General features: G+C 32.8%; 1 non-coding gene across 1 annotated transcript; it reads right to left on the reverse strand.

Moving 5' to 3' along the window:
* Positions 1-247: 247 nt before the first annotated feature.
* On the reverse strand, positions 248-319 carry Trnaf-gaa (transfer RNA phenylalanine (anticodon GAA)). Its single transcript has one exon. It is a non-coding gene; the product is annotated as a tRNA-Phe (tRNA).
* Positions 320-6,427: the final 6,108 nt, after the last annotated feature.

The following is a 6,427-nucleotide window of genomic DNA, read 5'->3' on the forward strand; positions in this document are numbered from 1 at the left end:
ATGGAATTTTGAACAAATTCACTTCAATTGTCAATTTCGGTTGAAAACAATTTTGGTTTATTGATAAATTATTTCTTTGAAGTGAAATCGGCTTCCTATTAATATTTCAGATGGAAGTTTCATTGTTCTTATACAGTTCTTTAAAATGTGACTTATTTTGCTACTGTGATATTATTTATTATGTGATTTTAGCAAATGTGGTGCTTATCACAAAGTCTGATTAAAGAGAAAAGGAAGCGAAAAAATTTGCCGAAACCCGGGATCGAACCAGGGCCTTTAGAGCTTCAGTCTAACGCTCTCCCATCTAAGCTATTTCGGCCTATTAAAAACTGTTTTTCAAATACGTTCTGATGAAAATAATCTATATATAAAAATAAGTTGTATGTCTGTTACACTATCTTCTATATAAATAAAAATAAGTTGTATGTATTTTTGTGTTGAGGGGATTTGCATATGACGTCACTGGGACTTAGCTGTTATGTTCTAAAATCTTTAATGCACCTTAAATTGGCAAGATCAGGTTCAACCAACTCAAAAATATTACGACAACATTTATCAGAAAATGTTTGTTTAGAATTGTGTGTATCAAATTTTCTTGCTTTGATCAAATGCCACTATGGAATTTTGAACAAATTCACTTCAATTGTCAATTTCGGTTGAAAACAATTTTGGTTTATTGATAAATTATTTCTTTGAAGTGAAATCGGCTTCCTATTAATATTTCAGATGGAAGTTTCATTGTTCTTATACAGTTCTTTAAACTGTCACTTATTTCGCAACTGTGATATTATTTATTATGTGATTTTAGCAATTGTGGTGCTTATCACAAAGTCTTGTTAAAGAGAAAAGGAAGCGAAAAAAATTACCAAAACCCGGGAACGAACCAGGGCCTTTAGAGCTTCAGTCTAACGCTCTCTCATTTAAGCTATTTCGGCCTATTAAAAACTTTTTTTCAAATACTTTCTGATGAAAATATTCTATATATAAAAATAAGTTGTATGTCTGTTACATAAGTTGTATGTCTGTTACACTATCTTCTATATACATAAAAATAAGTTGTATGTATTTTTGTGTTGAGGGGGTTTGCATAGGACGTCACTGGGACTTAGCAGTTATTTTCTAAAATCTTTAATGCACGTTAAATTGGCAAGATCAGGTTCAACCAACTCAAAAATAATATGACAACATTTATCAGAAATTGTTTGTTTAGAATTGTGTGTATCAAATTTTCTAGCTTTGATCAAATGCCACTATGGATTTTGAACCAATTTTTCACTTCAATTGTCAATTTCGGTTGAAAACCATTTTGGTTTATTGATAAATTATTTCTTTGAAGTGAAATCGGCTTCCTATTAATATTCCAGATAGAAGTTTCATTTTTCTTATACAGTTCTTTAAAATTTGACTTATTTCGCTACTGTGATATTATTTATTATGTGATTTTAGCAAATGTGGTGCTTATCACAAAGTCTGGTTAAAGACAAAAGGAAGCAAAAAAATTTGCCGAAACCCGGGATCGAGCCAGGGCCTTTAGATCTTCAGTCTAACGCTCTCCCATCTAAGCTATCTTGGCTTATTAAAAACTGTTTTTCAAATACGTTCTGATGAAAATAATCTATATAAAATAAGTTGTATGTCTGTTACATAAGTTGTATGTCTGTTACACTAACTGCTATATACATAAAAATAAGTTGTATGTATTTTTTTTGTTGAGGGGGTTTGCATTTGATGTCACTGGGACTTAGCAGTTATTTTCTAAAATCTTTAATGCACGTTGCAAGGTCTATCTTTTTGGTAGATGTTTCATTTTTCTTATACAGTTCTTTAAAATTTGACTTATTTCACTACTGTGATATTATTTATTATGTGATTTTGGCAAATGTGGTACTTATCACAAAGTTTGGTTAAAGACAAAAGGAAGCAAAAAAATTTGCCGAAACCTGGGATCGAACCAGGGACCTTTAGATCTTCGGTCTAACGCTCTCCATCTGAGCTATTTCGGCTTATTATAAATTATTTTTCAAATACGTTCAGATGAAAATCTATATATATAAAAATCTATATCTATATATATAAAAATAAGTTGTCTGTCTGTTATGTCTGTTACACTTTGTCTGTTAATCGGCTTGCTTGAATAATCAAATATCTTTGAAAAGACACAGTATTAAAAGAGATTTAATTTCTTAAAGAGTAAAAAACTAGTAACTTCAAAAATCTATCTATCTATCTATATATATAAAAACTAGCTGTTTGGGTGGCGCTTCGCGCCCCCCCCCAAGCCCCCCCCCGCGCGTAAGTCGTTACGCGCCATATTAGTTACGCGCCATTGTAGCTGTTTCCCTGTGTCCCACCTGTGATAAATATATATTTTTAACTACGTAAAACATGCGAATATACAACATTCTTCCCTCCCTGTGTCTCAGTCGTCAATTATATATCCCGCCTGTGCCCCCGGCGTCCCCGTTGTTGTTGTGTCCCTGCGTCCCGGTCGTCATTTATATTCCCGGTCGTGATTTGTGTCCGGGTGTCCCAGTCTGTAATTTTTCTTTGAGGTTCCTGGTCGTCATTTATATTCCCTCTGTGTCGGTCGTCATTTGTGTCCCGGTCTGTAATTTATCTTTGAGTGTTTTTTCTATTTAGTTTTTTTTTAGTTTTTTATATTTTTTCAGTTTTTTTCTTCTTTATTTTTCAGCGTCACTATGAAGTACATATCGCCGAACCTTTGTTTTTTAACTTAAATCTGGTAGGCATTGATGACCTTATCCAAGTCAAAATCCCAAACCCAATCATCATCGCTATCATTTTCAGTTTTGATATGTTTTGACTCTCGCTTTCCAGGTGGATTTTCATCTAACTGCGCGGTTTTGCGTTCTTTAGCCGCAAGCCTGTTTTCTTGCTGTTCTTGTGATTCCTCGGCACGCTTTCTTTTCTTACTTTCTCTATCAGCTGCAACGTGCAGCGTGTTACGTGCCATTGTAGTTGTGTCCCTGTGTCCCACTACAGGTTCACCGACTCTTGAACAATCCGTATTCAGATCTATACCTCATTATTCTAATGATTGCACTTGAGTTTTGTTGATGGTGATTGCTAATCAAACATTCCCTGTGTCTCCATCGTCATTTATATATCCCCCTGTGACAGACAGACATAACCCACAAACAACTTATTTTTATATATAGACTAGGTGTTGGGGTGGCGCGAAGCGCCACCCCAACAGCTAGTTGGTGGGGGCCCTTCGCCCCCCCCCCCCCCCCCCCAAGCCCCCCCGCGCGCGTAAGTCGTTACGCGCCATATTAGTTACGCGCCATTGTAGTTGTGTCCCTATGTCCCACCTGTGAATATATATATATATATATATATATATATATATATATATATATATATATATATATATATATATATAGTTTTTTACCTTTTTTAGTTTTTTTCTTCTTTTGTATTAATGCTAAAGCCAAGGTTCAAACCTTGAGCCTCTCGGACCTAGAACCTGAAACATAACGCTTTACCAACTCAGCTACTTCGGCGTGAATACATTCGTTTTGAGCAGCTTCCTCGGGTGTTGCCATTGTAGGTTCTTCAGTCATTTTACAATTAGAAATTTCTCTTTCAACGGTCTTCTTACAATTAAAAATTTGTCTTTGAACGAAATTCTTAAATACCTGTGTCCTGGTCGTCATTTATATTGCCTGTGTCCCCGTCGTCATTTGTGTCCCGGTATCCCAGTCTGTAATTTCTCTTTGAGTGTCCCGGTCGTTATTTATATTCCCTCTGTCCCGGTCGTCATTTGTGTCCCGGTCTGTAATTTCTCTTTGAGTGTTTTTTCTTTTTAGTATTTTTTAGTTTTTTACATTTTTTCTTTTTTCAGTTTTCTTTTTCTTCTTTATTTTTCAGCTTCACTATGAAATACATATCGCCGAACCTTTGTTTTTTTAACTAAAATCTGGTAGGCATTGATGACCTTATCCAAGTCAAGATCACAAACCCAATCATCATTTCTATCATTTTCAGTTTTGATATGTTTCGACTCTCGCTGTCCAGGTGGATCTTCATCTAACTGCGCGGTTTTGCGTTCTTTAGCCTCAAGCCTGTTTCCTTGCTGTTCTTTTGATTCCTCGGCACGCTTTCTTTTCTGACTTTCTCTATCAGCAGCAAGTTTTTTGGCATAGACTCTTTGAGCATCTTCATCGGCTTTTGCCATTGTAAGTTCATCAGTCATTTTAAACTTAAACATTAATAGATTTCTACGTGAACATATATGTCTTAAATATCTTTAATGACGTCACCGTCATAGCAAAAATGACGACAACTAACTTCATGACGCCAGTCAACACAGAAACATGACGTCACCTGATCCACAGACAGACAACTTATTTTTATATATATAGATATATATAATTCTAAAATTGTCAGGTAATTTTCTATTTTGAAATAAAAACTAAAAATTATTGCTCAGACAACATAAATATTTTTGATATTTACATAATAGCTTTAGTGGTTCTGGACTGAAAATTAAATATGCTAATCAAATTGGGAATTTCAATCTTTTAGGTTGAAAAGGCAGATTCATTGGAATCATGAGAATGCGTGGAATAAGAAAAGCCTCACCCTCAAAAGGCCCTGTCAAGATTGTTGCCTCTATTACATTATAACAGACATAACACGTCATTTGTGTCCTGGTGTCCCGGTCTGTAGTTTCGTTAGTCGACAAACATGACGTCAGACGACAAACAACTTCATGACGACATACAGCTCAATCCTTATAATGACGTCAGTCGACAAACATGACGTCAGTCGACACACAAACATGACGTCAGTCGACAGACAGACAAACAACTTATTTTTATATATATATAGATTTGACAGACAGACATACAGACATACATAAGACAGACAGACAGACAGACATAACCCAAAAACAACTTATCTTTATATATAGATTTTATATATATAGATAAGTTGTCTGTGGGTTATGTCTGTTACACTTTGTCTGTTAATCGGCTTGCTTGAATAATCAAATATCTTTGAAAAGACAACAGTATTAAAAGAGATTGAATTTCTTAAAGAGTAAAAAACTGGTAACTTCAAAAATCTATCTATCTATATATATAAAAATAAGTTGCTGTCTGTTATGTCTGTTACACTTTGACTGTTAATCGGCTTGCTTGAATAATCAAATATCTTTGAAAAGACAACAGTATTAAAAGAGATTGAATTTCTTAGAGAGTAAAAAACTGGTAACTTCAAAAATCTATCTATCTATATATATATATATAGAAATAAGTTGTCTGTCTGTTATATCTGTTATACTTTGTCTGTTAATCTATATATATAAAAATAAGTTGTCTGTCTGTTATGTCTGTTACACTTTGGCTGTTCATCGGCTTGCTTGAATAATCAAATATCTTTGAAAAGACAACAGTATTAAAAGAGATTGAATTTCTTAAAGAGTAAAAAACTGGTAACTTCAAAAAGCTATCGATCTATATATATAAAAATAAGTTGTCTGTCTGTTATGTCGTATACACTTTGTCTGTTAATCGGCCTGCTTGAATAATCAAATATCTTTGAAAAGACAACAGTATTAAAAGAGATTGAATTTCTTAAAGAGTAAAAAACTGGTAACTTCAAAAATCTATCTATCTATATCTATCTATATATATAAAATTAAGTTGTCTGTCTGTTATGTCTGTTACACTTTGTCTGTTAATCGGCTTGCTTGAATAATCAAATATCTTTGAAAAGACAACAGTATTAAAAGAGATTGAATTTCTTAAAGAGTAAAAAACTGGTAACTTCAAAAATCTATCTATCTATGTATATATATAAAAATAAGTTGTCTGTGGGTTATGTCTGTTACACTTTGTCTGTTAATCGGCTTGCTTGAATAATCAAATATCTTTGAAAAGACAAAAGTATTAAAAGAGATTGAATTTCTTAAAGAGTAAAAAACTGGTAACTTCAAAAATCTATGTATCTATATGTATAAAAATAAGTTGTCTGTCTGTTATGTCTGTTACACTTTGTCTGTTAATCGGCTTGCTTGAATAATCAAATATCTTTGAAAAAATAAAAAAGCTAAAAAACTAAAAAAAAGAAAAAAATTAAAGCATGTTGGTTTTTTTGTATGTTTGAGGGTATGCACATGACATCTGACAAATAAAGAAGAAAATGAAAACTAAAAAAGAAGAAAAAGGTAAAAAACTAAAAAGAAAAAAGCTAAGAGCTATGAAACTAAAAAAAAGAAAAAGCTAAAAAAGAAAACAAATCAGTAAAAGGAAGAAACTAAAAAAAAGAAAAACTAAAAAAGAAAAAAAACTAAGAAAAGACAGAACTAAAAAAACAAAAAAAATAACAAAAAAGAAACTATATCTATATATATATATAAATAAGTTGTATAAATGCATGTTTGTTTGTTTGTGGGTTTGCA

The sequence above is a fragment of the Artemia franciscana genome, unplaced genomic scaffold, assembly GCF_032884065.1.
Source record: "Artemia franciscana unplaced genomic scaffold, ASM3288406v1 PGA_scaffold_237, whole genome shotgun sequence".
Lineage (NCBI taxonomy): Eukaryota > Metazoa > Arthropoda > Branchiopoda > Anostraca > Artemiidae > Artemia > Artemia franciscana.